Below are 14,258 nucleotides of genomic sequence, written 5' to 3'. Positions count from 1 at the left end.
CTGCCACTGACTTGTGTAGTTGCAGGTGCAATTAACAACACCAGACACACTGCTGATAGAAGGAAAAAGAGTGTTTCTAAAACCAGGGCTGGCTCCAGGGTTTTTGCCACCCCAAGCCGCAAAACAAAACAAAACAAAAAAAAAAAAAACCACCCGCGATCGTGATCAGCTCTACTGCTATCACTTCAGTCTTCGGTGGCAGGTCCTTCCCTCCGACAGGGACTGAGGGACCCACCACTGAATTGTTGCCGAAGACCCAGACGTGCCGCCCCTTTCTGTTGGCCACCCCAAGCACCTGCTTGCTGGGCTGGAGCCTGGAGCCAGCCCTGTCTAAAACCTGCTTCAGGTAAAACTTTGAGCTACACCGGGGTGGGCAAACTTTTTGGCCCAAGGGCCACATTGGGGTTGAGCAACTGTACGGGCCGGGTAGGGAAGGCTGTGTCTCCTCAAACAGCCTGCCTCCAGCCCCCTATCCACCCCTCCCACTTCCCACCCCTTGACTGCCCCCCTCAGAACCCCCAACTCATCCAACCCCCCCTGCTCCTTGTCCTCTGACCACCCCCTCCCAGTCCCTTGACTGCCCCAACCCCTATCCACACCTCCACTGCCTGACAGTCCTCCCAGGACTCCCACACCCTATCCAACCGCCCTCTGCTCCTCATCCCCTGACCATCCCCTCCTGGTACCCCCACCCCTAACTGCCCCCAGGGATCCCACCCCCCCCACTTACCTCCCTGACCCCTATCCACATCCTTGCCCCCTGACAGGCCCCCTGGGACTCCCGTTCCCAACCCTCCCTGTTCCCCATCCCCTGACTGCCCCGCCCCATAACCTTTGCCCCATCCAACCGCCCCCTCCTCCCTGACTGCCCCCTAGGACTTCCTGATCCCTTACTCAACCACCACCCCACTCCCTGCCCCCTTACCAGGAGCAGGAGCTCACAGCCACGACACCCAGCCAGAGCCAGCTGCGCTCACCATGCTGCCCAGCAGGAGCAGTGGGCCAGGAAGGATGGTCCCGCCATGTGTAGTTTGCCCACATCTGAGCTAGACACTTTCTGATATTGCTTTCTCAGCGTACAGACCGTGGAGTACTAGTTCAGCCAACGTATTCAATCTTCTCACTCTGTGTAGGGGCTCCTCCAGAATAGGGCTGTGATAGCAGTGGGGGGCACTAGTCCCACCTGTGAATGAAATCCTGGTCTCACTGATGTCAATGCCAAAACTCTCATTGACTTCAGTGTGGCCAGGATTTCACCCAAAGTATTTTTATTGTGTCAATCAGTGTAATACCTAGGCACCATAAACAGCAACATTTGAGTTTCAGCATGATTCTCGTTGAGACTATGCTTTCTACTGCTTGTGCAGTTATAGGTGACAGCGTTTGCAATCTGTGAATCTTGTGTCAGGTCCTGAAAAAAGCAAGATATGATCATCTTCATCTACTGTGGCAAACAGTTACTCTTTGCTGTAAATGCGTTGTGTCCTACTCACATTTTGTTCTGGGTACCATTAGCTGCATTATACCTGTGATGTAGAGGATGAGATGGCCTTTCCTGTAATTGGGCCCCAGTATTGAACTGGATGTACCAATGAATAGGAGCCACTTCAAGTAGAATATGTTCATGCCTACCTGCTCCACCTTGGAAATGGGTCACCGTTAGTCCAAAGCAGATAGCACTGTAGCTGTTCACGCCTGATGTAGCAGAACTGGTGTTGTTGGAACTTTGTGAGGTGCAGGCATAGCTCTTGGCCAATTAGAGGAAGAAAAGGGAATTTCTGGCCACTGTTTTGGCCTGGGTGTCCAAATTTAATGCAGAGTCAAGTAAGATTCCATGATTGCATCTGTTTGACAATCAATGGACTCATGCTTTTAATTGAGTTGCTGTCATAATTTCTAGAAGATCTTCAAAATCCTGCCCTCTGTCTTTAGTAATGCAATATAAATATGAAATAGGAGTAGCAAAATCACCCTACCTTGTAGGGCTCCAAGTCCACCAGTGAATGTTTTTCCTTGAGGAGTGGAAGCTGTCACCCATGGCCCTCCTGAGCGAAATGAGCACTCTTCTCTTGACTCCTGCCTACCATATTCCACAGATGAGCTAGCAGTTCCTTGTGGCCAGCTGGGTCACACCATCATGGATGCTTTTGGCTACAAAAGGAATTACCCATCAGTGTGATCCACACTGTCTCCTTGCTGGGTCTGAAACCTGGCTTACAGTGGTTGAAGATATTGGCAGAAGTCAAATGCTGTTGGAGGCAGGTTGCAATTGTCTTCTCAGTAACACTGAGTTAGATTTGTGAACAAAAGTGGGAAGAAAGAATTTTAGGATACGTTGATTAAAAAAAAAAAAAGTATCAACTGTATTGTTGCCTGCTTCAGGACCTTTTTTGGGCTCTCTGTGATGGGTGTACTGATATCATCACTGAGGAGAGGCCCACATGCTCTGTAAGTGCTTTCACCAGACAGAAGAAGCGTTTGGCTGCCATGTATTGGCACAGACTTCCATTGTCAATTTTAGTGCCTCCCACTGAATGGTTGGTCTAGACTGATAGGTGCTGATGGCAAGCTCCGCCTCCAACCCTTGTTACTGATCTGTTGCCCTAATGAGGGTGCTCTGGATTTGTTTACTTTTTCCAGTGAGGTATGAGGGTCTTTGCAGCAGGCATTATTACTCAGGTCCTAATAGTGGATGTAGACAGTCCAGTTTGGTTAGATGTTTTACACCATTTCATGTTGTTATGTAAGTAAAAGCAATCAGAAAAATTAAACAATTCATACCATTATCAAGCAAGGAAGTATTGTACCTTTTTTACCAGCTGTGCAAAGACAGGAAGGTGAAGATCTTGTATTCTGTGAATCTTGGATTCTGCTATAAACTCAAAAGATTGAATTAAATAGAGAAAGGTTAATGAAAGGTTTCAGTTTTGATTGTAATGACCACAGTGAAGCCAAGGGGCAAGAGAGATGACAGCTTTAACAATTAAACTTCCTCAACACATTCTTATTTATCCCTATCGCCATAATGAAGTGAAATGCCACAATTAATCATATCACACTCATTACTAAGAAGCTCTCACATCTCCCTTTTGGAATGTTCCACAAGACGCTCATGTTTTTATTCATCTTTATTAAGTCAGAGTATTTTAGATGTTATGCGAATTAATCTTATTTTTAATAAATTGTATGAACTATTTATATATTCTTGGTAAATTTTGATTTTGAAAGATGGCTTTTTAACTACACAAAATATAAACCATTTCTTCCTGCCACCTCCATTTTACTGTCATGGTAGCAAACTTGGTCCAACTGGACCCAGCTGTCCTCCTGGTATTTTGATGCAAGCTGGAAGCACCCTGCTTACCTCATCATATGGCAAAGGCATGTCTGGCACACGTCAGAGTCAGTTATGTCCTCTTCCTTCAATAAGACACAAGTGTTTATTTCTATGGCTCTGTTAAGCAAACTTCTTGGGACAAACCCTGGGAAGTTCTGAGCACTTGAATCTCCCACTGAACAGTGCGGGAACTCAGCACTTCTTAGGATTTGGCCCCTTCAACATGTTTATAAAATTCAATTACAAAATATTTATAATGCTAGCACATGTCTGATGGAACCATATGAGGAATAAATTAACATATAAACAGTCTGCTCTTTTCATGGAATATTCTGATGCCTGATTTAGGATAATAGGAGATGGAAGGAAATTGGGCTTGCTATCTGAGAGGAAGAATGGTCTGGTGGTTAGAGCATTCGTCTAGGCAACCCAAGCTCAAGTATCTGCTCTACCACAAACTTACAACAATGGGGCCATAGACATACCATTCATAGATATTACTTAGATTGACATAGTGACCTGAGTGCTTAAAAAGCAGAGAAAGACATAGATCATGCCTCCAAAACATTCAATCTAAAGAGACAAAAACAGATGAAGAAAGAGTGAAAGGAATGTACCAAAAAAAGCAAATTCGTCAATCTTCGTTAACATTAGATGTGCCAGCATCAAGTCACTAAATGCCCAGATTATCTGTGTGTTTTGAAAGAATGTCCAATTTCTGGGTTGCCTTTACCCATCGATATGATGTAAACCAGCATTACATAGCATGATGTCAGAAAAAGGAATCATTTTCTGATTGTTCAGTAACATGAATGACCTACGTACAACCAATCTAGTATGTGTCTCCCCCCAAATTCATTAAACAAATAAAAGTGGTAATAGCATAAAATGGCATTGAAAACCACAAATCCTTATTTTCTCACTTACAAAAATGAATGTCTGGTAACTTAGGTGTTTCTCTACTTAATAGAGCATTTTTTGTGGCTTTTATACTTTTACTGCTATTAAAATAGGATTGTAAATTAGAGAAAGGTTAATGAAAGGTTTGAGTCGTGATTTCAATGGCCACAACCAAACAAATGGCCCAAGGAAATATGAGCTTGCAACTGAAAACAAAAAACAAACACAAACCAAACTTTTACACCTCTACCTCGATATAATGCTGTCCTCGGGAGCCAAAAAATCTTACCGCGTTATAGGTGAAACCGCATTATATTGAACTTGTTTTGATCCATTGGAGTGCACAGCCCCATCCTCCTGGAGCATGGCTTTACCGTGTTATATCCGAATTTGTGTTATATCGGGTTGCGTTATATCGAGGTAAAGGCGTATTTTTACCTATTGCTACGACACAAGGCAATTCCACCATTGATTATGTCTCACTGATTACTAAGTTGTCATCATGTAACCCTTGATGACACAAGAAGAATGTTATGGCAATGAGAATTCCTTATAAGACCTAATTAGTTATTTATTCAATCTGCTAGCTTCTTTTCATTTCTTTTTTGTGTTTGTTTGCTTTTGTAAAAGTTAGCAGGCAGATTTTTAAAAGCACTGGTGGATTTTTGTTATTTATAAAACACTACTAGATATTTTTGCTACCTTTGATGTTTTCAAATACTGAATGCTAACATTTTAAGAGGTTAACAAAGCACAAAACACTTTATGTCTGTAACAGAAATAAGTTTGAATGTTGTTGCATACTGGGCCAAAATTTTTGATCAGATACTGCACAGCAGTGTAAAGCAGGTAAAACACCATTGAAATCAATGAATGAACTGACTCCTAATTTCCACTCATAACCAAGAACAGAGGCTGTGTGTGGGGTAAACCCAGAGCCAAACCAGGGCTGCGTGCTCAGATTCCCCTCCAAATAAGATGCAATGAATCACCATTCAGGCATGCACTGACTTAGCTTTAGTCTGCACTACAGAATTACCTTGTGAGACAAAGTTCCTCCTCTACCTTGGTGGGTCCTGCGCTTCTTGGCAGATTTGCTCACCTCAGTGATCTTCCCCACAGTCTGGGTCAACTCCTCTTGTGTCTGATCAGGAGTTGGGAGGTTTGAGGGAAACCCGGGCCCACCCTCTGCTCTGGGTTCCAGCCCAGGGCCCTGTGGATTGCAGCTGTCTATAGTACCTCCTGGACAGCTGCATGACAGCTACAGCTACAACTCCCTGGGCTACTTCCCCATGGCCTCCTCCAAACACCTTCTTTATCCTCACCACAGGATCTTCCTCCTGGTGTCTGAGAATGCTTGTACTCCTTAGTCCTCCAGCAGCACAGCCTCTCACTCTGAGCTCCTTGTGCCTCTTGCTCCCAGCTGCTCTCATGCACTTCCTCTCCTCTGGCTCCCCCCTCCCTGACTGGAGTGAGCTCCTTTTTAAACCCAGGTGCCCTGATTAGCCTGCCTTGATTGGCTGCAGGTGTTCTAATCAGCCTGTCTGCCTGAATTGGTTCTAGCAGGTTCCTGATTACTCTAGTACAGCCCCTGCTCTGGTCCCTCAGGGAGCAGAAGCCTGCTTCTCCTGGGGCCAGTAGTCGCTTTCCCTTTGACCGCTCTGCTGTGGAGGAAGGAGGGAGAGGGCTGCTGCTGCTGCTGCTGCTGCTGCTGTTCCTGTTCCTGCTGGGCACTGGGCCTTCGCTGCTGCTGCTGCTGTTTCTGCTGCTGTTTCTGCTCCAGCTGCTCCTCTGGCTGGGCTAGACACCACCACCAACCCTCTCTCTGCTGTCTGTTTGCTGGCTGGCTGGTGGTTCCCCCTCACTTCAGTTACTGCTGTTACTCCACCTACAGCCCCTTGGGGCGGGAGGGGGGCTGTTGGCCTGCTTCCCAGAGAGGAGGGGAGTAGGGACTCCAGCTCTTGTTGCTGAGGACACCATCTGAGCGGGGTCCCTCCTGCCTGGACACCAGACCACCACCACTTGGAGCTGCTGGGGCTACTGTGGCTGCTGCTAGGGAGCTGTTGGTGCCTGGAGGAGGAGAAGAAGGAGAAGAGGACTGCTCGCTGTTGGAGACCGCGTGAAGACCACTGTTGAGGGGGCATTCCTGGACTGAGTCTTTTTCAAACTGTGCTCTTGTGGTGGGGGTTTGGACTGTGTGTGCTAGGGCACCGGGGGTGTGGTGTGAAGCCTGCCCCTGGTCCATCTGTGTCCCCCTTTGCCCCCACCACCATTGTTGCCCCCTCCACCATCCCCGCTGGCTGTTTTCCTTCTGCTTCGGCCTCCTGCCTTTGGGACTGAGCTGCTCGCCTGGCTCACCACGCCCACTTCCATCATTTGGGCCTGCAGCAGCAGCAGCCTAGCATTGACTTTTTGGCACAAGAGCCTCTGGGCGCACCACCTCCCCCCTCCTCCTGGACTGATCCCTTCCCCTTTGCCACATTTGTCCACCCCACCTATTTCCCTCTGCGGCCTGATAGTTCTGCCCCAGCCCTGCAACTGTCCCCGTGGTCCCTCTACCCCATTCCCAGCTCACCCTTTTCCCCCCCACCCTGTGCTCCCCCAGCCCTGATTGGTCCCTCCCCTCGCGTGCCCACGCCCCCTCCCATGCGCTTGTGACTTTCCCCATTTGGTTTCCCCTTGTTCACTGCATACCCCCCGCCATTATCCTCCCTGATCCCCTAGTGCAGCTAGAGGAGCCGGAACTCCCCTCTGCATCGGTGCCCTGAAGCCCCCCCACTCCTAGGTCCTTGGTTGCTCCCCACGCCCCTGTAGCCTTCCCTTTCTGGCACCCTCCTCCCCTGCCTGCAGCCTAGCGGGGAGGGGTGGTCGCCTCCTCTTCTTCCCCTCCCCTCGCTGTTTGTCCTCCTTCCCGTTCTCATTATGGCGGGGGATGCGGCGGGGGAGACCCCTTGCGATGCTCCCACTGCCCCTCCTCCACCTGCCCCCATGTCCACTGCCCAAGCCTCTACCTCGACCGCCCTTGCTGGGGCACTGGCGGCGGCGAATAGTGGGGAGACCTCCGCTGCTGCCACATCCCTTGCCCCTTCCGATTGAGGAGGAGTCCCCCCCAGTCGGTGGGAAGGGTCGGAGTGGGAAGAAGGGTAAGGGCCCCGCTAGAAAGGCCAGGCCCTCCATGGCAGAGACTGCCCCTGCTGCCGTGGCCCCACTACCGGCTGCGGCATCCCTCCCCGCTATTCCCTCCACCAGCTCTGCAGGTGTCCCTCCCCCGGCTCCCAGGGCATATGCCCAGGAGGCGGCAGCCCCCTCGCCTGCCGCCGCTCCTTCGACCGCCACTTCTGCTACCATCTACAGTGGCCGTGGCCCCTTTCCCACTTTGACCAGGAAGCACGGCGTCCGTTGCTCCTGGTGCCTGCCTCGCCCCATGTGGAGACCTACGTGCAGGCGTTGGCGAGGGTGGTGGGGCCCACGGTCATCGTGGCGGCCTCCAAAATGTACGGGAAGGTGGTTTTCTTCCTGGCATCAGAGGCTGCCACCCAGGAGGCGGTAGAGACGGGCCTGGCGGTGGGGGGCATGTTCGTCCCCCTGGAGCTGTTGGAAGACCTGGGGGTCTGCTTAATCATGACCTCCGTTCCTCCCTTCCTGCCCAATGCCGCCCTGCTGCCTGCCCTTTCTGCCCTGGGATGCCCCATATCCATTATCAGCCCTCTCCCCTTGGGCTGCAAGGACCCCGCCCTCCGTCATGTTCTCTCGTTCCGCCGGCAAGTGCAGCTTCAACTGCCACCGGCGGCACGTGGCGGAGAGGCGCTTGAGGGGTCCTTTCCGGTCCCCTACCAGGGTGCCTACTACCGGGTGCATTATTCAACGGGGGAGGCCCGGTGCTACCTCTGCCGGGCGATGGGGCACATCTGGAGGGACTGCCCCTTGGCCCAGCATGGAGGAGCGTCCGGGATCCCCGAGGCCCGGCAAGGCGCCGGCCCTGTCATCACCGGTACCCCTGGCTGCCCGGCACCCGAAGCTGCCCCTCCTCCTCCTTCCTGGTCCACCACTGTGGAGGAGGGTGTGGCGGAGATACCGCCGGACGTGGGAGAGGGCTCGTCCCAGGGGGAATCCTCCCCCATTTCTCCTGTCCCACCCCTGCCTCCCCGAGTCCCTGAGCCATTGCCCTTGCCCCCCAAGCCGACCCGTTAGCCAGCCCCCGGATGATGCCATGGAGGGCTGGTCTTTAGTGCAGGAGAAGTGGAGCAAGCGGAAGGCTCGAGCCTCGTTACATCCTTTGGATTCGGAGGCCCCCCGGAAGGGCAGGAAGGAGGGCACCGATGGCGAGCCTTCCGCCTTGCCCCCTGATGACTCCCGTTTTGTGGTGCCGGCTGGGGATGCCGTGGCAGCACCGGAAGGTAACACCGCCCCTCCTCCGGGGTCCCTTCCCGTGGATGCCCCCGAGGGGGCCTCTCTCGCCCCTTCCCCCTCGAAGCCTCTGTGAGCCCTGAGGTGGCCGTCGCCTCGGGTGCTGGCGAGGGGGGCCATAGGGTGGTGGACGGTGATCTCCCTTCCATCTACGAGGAGATCGAGGCCCTGGGTCTGACCCCGGTCACGCAGGGGGAGGACGACCCTCTGCCGGCGGGCCTCGATCTGGGCAACCTCACCATGGCCCCCCTGTCCCCGAGTTCCCTTCCCCTAACCGCTGTTTCTGCTCCCAACTCTGAGGGTCACCTGGAATCTTCCATCAACCCGGCTGCGGGTGGCACCCTGTTGACGGCCGCCGAGCCCATTGGGGCAACGGCCAGTGCCCCGCTGCTGAGACTCGGTTCCCAGGGGGTTCCCTCTTGGGTGTAGAGGACCCACTCTGCTTCCTAGGCAGGGACTCTGTTGATGACCATCTATCTCTGGATGCCGAGGCAGCCGCCCGTGCCACAGTGGCTGAGCCCGGCATCGTTAGGGGTCCCCTTCCCACTTCCCAGATTCCTGAGCCTGGCAAGGAGGAGCCACCGTCCAGCGGCTCAACGATAGAGGCTCCGGATTCTACCTCCTTCCCGGATTCTCTCCCTGATCCCCGCCCTACTCCTGTTAGCCCTGTCCTTGTCCCCCCCACTTCCTGTGATGCCAGTGCTGCCCCTGGGAATGCCCCCCAGGGAGTGGCTTCACTAGTTTTTCCTTGTCCTGACCCACCAGGGGCTGCTGTTCTCCTTCCGCCACCCCTTCTTCAATCTGGGAGCGGGGCAGGTCGCGTGGCGTCGGCCCATCTGACGCCACATCGGGGGTCTTCCCCCTGCTTGCCTGCCTTGGTAGGCCATGGGGCTGTGACGGGGGCCCCACTGGGGGGACAGTCATCGATCAGTGACCCCGCCCCCCCATGCGCTGAGGAAGGAGCTGCGGGAGTTCCTTGAGGACGTCCGTGGCTCCCGTAACAAAGTCCAGCTTGCACTCCGATGGTGGGGGGACATCCATCAGGTCCTCTGGGCTGCGAGGGCCCTCATGGGGGAGGGTAAGAGGACCGGGAAGCAGGCCGCCGCGGCCTACCAGCGGGTCCACCTCTTCCATGACTCTTTACTCACCTACGGGGTAGGTCACGGATTGCTGCGCGGCCTGTCGGAGGCCGTGGGCGTGTCTGCTGGCGAGGATCCCCCCCAGCCCTCCTCATGGGGCCAATCATCTTTGCCACTTTAAACACCTGGGGCTGTAGGATGGGTCTCCGCAGGAGCCAGGTGCTCTCCTTCCTCCGGAAGGTGGGGTACTCTGTGGTTTTCCTGCAGGAGACCCATACGGATCCGGCCGCTGAAGTTAGCTGGCAGCTGGAGTGGGAGGTCGGAGCCTACATTAGCCACTTCTCGGTTTGCGTGGCTGGAGTGGCGACCCTGTTCTCCCCCGACCTACGGCCCGAGGTGCTGGGGGTCGCCGAGGCTGTGCCAGGTCGCCTGCTGCACCTCCGGGTCCGCATGGAGGGGCTTGTGGTTAATCTCATCAACATTTACGCCCCAACATCAGGCCCAGAAAGTTTGTGTTTTTATCAGCAGGTGTCCGCCTTCCTCGGCTCCCTGGAGCCTCGTGAGTGTCTGGTCCTGGGAGGGGACTTTAACACCACCCTCGAGGAACGGGACTGCTCGGGGACCGAGCAGTGCCCGGCCGCCACGGACATCCTCCGGGAGATCGTCAAACGCCACTCCCTGGTAGACGTCTGGCGTGACCACCACCCGGACGACGTCTCGACGTACACCTTCGTCCAGGTGGAGGCCCATTGGTCTCGCCACTCCCGGCTGGACCGTATTTACCTGTCGCGTTTCCACCTTTCACAGGCCCACTCCTCCAGCATTCGGCCGGCCCCCATTTCGGATCACCAACTTGCCACCGTGACGGCCTCTCTCTGCGCGGAGAGGCTGGGGCCGGCCTATTGGCACTTTAATAATAACTTGCTGGGGGATGCAGGCTTCATGGCATCCTTCTGGGAGTTCTGGCTGGCCTGGCGAGGGCAGAGGCACGCCTTTTCCTCAGCGCGGCAGTGGTGGGATCTGGGCAAGGTGCACGCCTGGGGCACCAGCCAACGGAAGGATGCGGCGATAGGGCAGTTGGAGCGGGAGGTCTTGAAGCTGGAGAGGCATCTGGCCGCCAGCCCCAAAGATCCATCCCTCTGCAGTACGTGCCGGGGGAAGCGGGAGGAGCTCCGGGCCCTTGAAGAGCATCGGGCCTGGGGTGCTTTTGTTCAGTCCCGCATCCACCTCCTTCGGGAGATGGATCGCGGCTCCCGTTTCTTCTACATCCTGGAAAAAAGGAGGGGGGCTAAGAAGCACGTCACCTGCCTCCTGGCGAAGGATGGCACCCCCCTCACGGATCCGGCGGAGATGTGTGAGAGGGCCAGGGCCTTCTATGCGACTCTTTTCTCCCTGGAGCCGACCGATCCTAACGCTTGCAGAGTGCTCTGGGACGGACTCCTGACAGTCAGCACGGGCGACTGGGACCGGCTAGAGCTGCCTCTCACTCTGGCCGAGTTCTAGGAAGCCCTCCGTCGCATGCCCACCGATAAATCTCCGGGCCTGGACGGGCTGACCGTGGAGTTCTACCGCGTGTTCTGGGACGTCCTCGGCTCAGACCTGGTCACCGTCTGGGCTGAGTCTTTGCAAAGTGGGGTCCTCCCTCTCTCGTGCAGGCGAGCTGTGCTCGCCTTATTGCTGAAGAGGGGGGACCTCCGTGACTTACAGAATTGGCGTTCCGTCTCGCTCCTCAGCACGGACTACAAAATCATTGCAAAGGCCATCTCGATGCGGCTAGGGTCCGTGCTGGCGGACGTGGTCCATCCAGACCAGACCTACACCATCCCAGGCCGCACCATCTTTGATAACTTGTATCTGGTCCAGGAGCTTCTGGAATTGGGATATAGGGATGGTCTGTCATTCGCGCTCTTGTCCCTGGATCAGGAGAAGGCGTTCGACAGGGTGGATCACGGGTATCTCCTGGGTACTTTGCGAGCGTTCGGCTTCGGACCCCAGTTTGTGGGTTTTCTCCGGGTGCTGTACACTTCTGCGGAGTGTCTGGTCAGGCTCAACTGGATCTGACTGAGCCGGTCAGCTTCGGGCGGGGAGTGTGGCAGGGGTGTCCCCTCTCGGGCCAGCTGTACGCTCTGGTGATCGAGCCCTTCCTCTGTCTCCTCCGCAAGAGGTTGACGGGGTTGGTGCTTCAGGAGCTGGAGCTGCGGCTGGTCCTGTCGGCGTACACTGACGATGTGCTCCTCGTGGTCCAGGACCCGGGTGACTTTGCGCGGGTGGAGGCTTGCCAGGCTGTGTACTCGGTGGCCTCCTCCACCCAGGTCAACTGGGTCAAGAGCTCTGGCCTGGGGGTCGGGGACGGGTGGCAGGTGGGCTCCCTCCCACCCACGCTTTAGGCCATCTGGTGGAGCGTGGGTCGCTGCTCTCGGCATTTACCTTTCTGCCACGCATCCATCTCCGCCGGAGAACTGCCACGGTTTGGAGGGCAGGGTGACAGAGCGGCTCCGGAAATGGACAGGACTACTCCGGTGCCTCTCCCTTTGGGGGAGGGCACTGGTGCTTAATCAACTGGTCCTGTCCATGCTCTGGTACCAGCTCAACACCCTGGTCCCGGCCCCGGATTTCCTGGCCAACCTCCGGACGGCGATTCTGGAGTTCTTTTGGCCAGGGATGCACTGGGTCTCTGCAGCGGTCCTCCACCTGCCCCTGGAGGAGGGGCGCCAGGGCCTGAAGTGCCTTCGCACTCAGGTCCATGTCTTCCGCCTCCAGGCCCTGCAGAGGCTCCTGTATGGTGCAGGTAGTCCGGCATGGAGCGTATTGGCGCACACCTTCCTCCACCGCTTCCGAGGGCCCCGATACGACTGGCAGCTCTTTTACCTCCATCCGAGAGGTCTTCTGTGAGACCTCTCTGGGCTGCCGGTCTTCTACCAAGACCTCCTCCAGACCTGGAATCTCTTTTCAATGATCAGGTCCGTGGTGGCCACCGTGGGGGCTGACCTGCTCGCGGAGCCCCTGCTACACAATCCCCAGCTTCGTGTGCAGGTGGCGGAGTCCCCCGCGGTGCGCCAGAGGCTGGTCTTGGCGGGATTCACCAGGGTCAGAGACTGGCTGGATCCCCTGACGCTCGCTCAGCGCATGGGGCTTTCCAGACCTCGTACTCCCCAGCGCGTACTTCAGGAGGTGAAGGCTGCTTTACTGCCTGCTGCTCGGGCTTACCTTGACTGGGTCCTGCAAGAGGGCACACCCCGCCCACCCTCCTCCCCAGGCCCCATGGACATTTTTATCGGGTCCCTGCCCCGTGGACCCAATTGGCCCCCTCACCCTTTCACTGTGAGCCGTCTGCACAATCTGCAGCCGGTTCTGTTCCAGGCCACGCCAAGGAAACATCTGTACATGCTCGTGCTCCACACTCTCCACTACCTCACCCTCGCGTCCCGCCTCGATACCAAATGGCAGGACCTCCTGCCACCTCTCAAGCGTGAGAAGCCCAGTGGGCCAGCTTATACTCTGCCCTGATCCCCAGGCCCGCCGGGGATGTCAGTTGGCGGCTCCTTCAGGGGGCCGTGAGCACGGGCGTGTCCTTGGCGCAGTTCACCCATCCCCAACACTTGCCCTTTTTGTGGTGTGAAGGAGACCCTGGCGCACATTTATTTAGAGTGCGCCAGGTTGCAGCCCCTGTTCTGGCTAATCTTGGACCTCCTATTGCGTTTTTGGTTGCATTTTTCCCCTCACCTTTTCATCTACACACTCCCCATCCATGGCCCCACGAAGTCACGGGTTCTCCTTATCAACCTCCTCTTAGCCCTGGCCAAACTAGCCATCTAAACACCAGGGAGAGGAGGTTGGCCGACGGGATTTCCTGCAACTGTAGGGCCTATTTCCGTTCCTCCGTCTGTTCACGCATCCGGGCAGAGTTCCTCTGGGTGGCGTCCACTGGCTCCCTTGACACCTTCGAGGAGCAGTGGGCGTTGTCTGGGGTTCTCTGCTCAGTGTCCCCATCAGGTTCCCTTCATTTTGCTCTATGACCTCACTCCCGATCCTGTTTTTTCATTAGTTGTCCCACGAAATCATTTGGTGTCACAGACCTGTGGATCTTCCCCTTAGGCTTGGAGGAGGTCACCTCCTGTACCCCACTAGCCTGGGTCTGTCACACTTGGTATAACTACATCGTGACCTAAGTGCTGGTGTGTAGACAGCTCGATGTTGTTGGGAGGTCTCCCACCAACATAGCTTCTGACTCTCACAGAGGCAGATTAACTACCTCAATGTGAGACGCTCTCTCCTGTCGGCTTAGATCATCTTCATTAAAGTGCTGTGGCAGTGCAGCTGCGCCAATGTAGTATTTTAAGTGTAGATCTGCCCATATTCTTCCCACAGAGCCTTCTGTGACTCAGCCTTCAGGCATGCGACAGCAGCCTATCCTACAACAAAGTCTGGGTCAGATGACCTCCCAGGCCCAGGTATTTCCCTACTCTCTCCAGAGCTGCAGATTAGTGAGTGCAACAACACTACTCAGAAAGGAATCCTCCTGCAGCCTCAGAGTG

Source organism: Gopherus evgoodei, chromosome 8 (assembly GCF_007399415.2).
Source record: "Gopherus evgoodei ecotype Sinaloan lineage chromosome 8, rGopEvg1_v1.p, whole genome shotgun sequence".
Classification (NCBI taxonomy): Eukaryota; Metazoa; Chordata; order Testudines; family Testudinidae; genus Gopherus; species Gopherus evgoodei.
The sequence above is the reverse complement of the archived record's forward strand: the minus strand, read 5'-3'. Positions refer to the sequence as shown.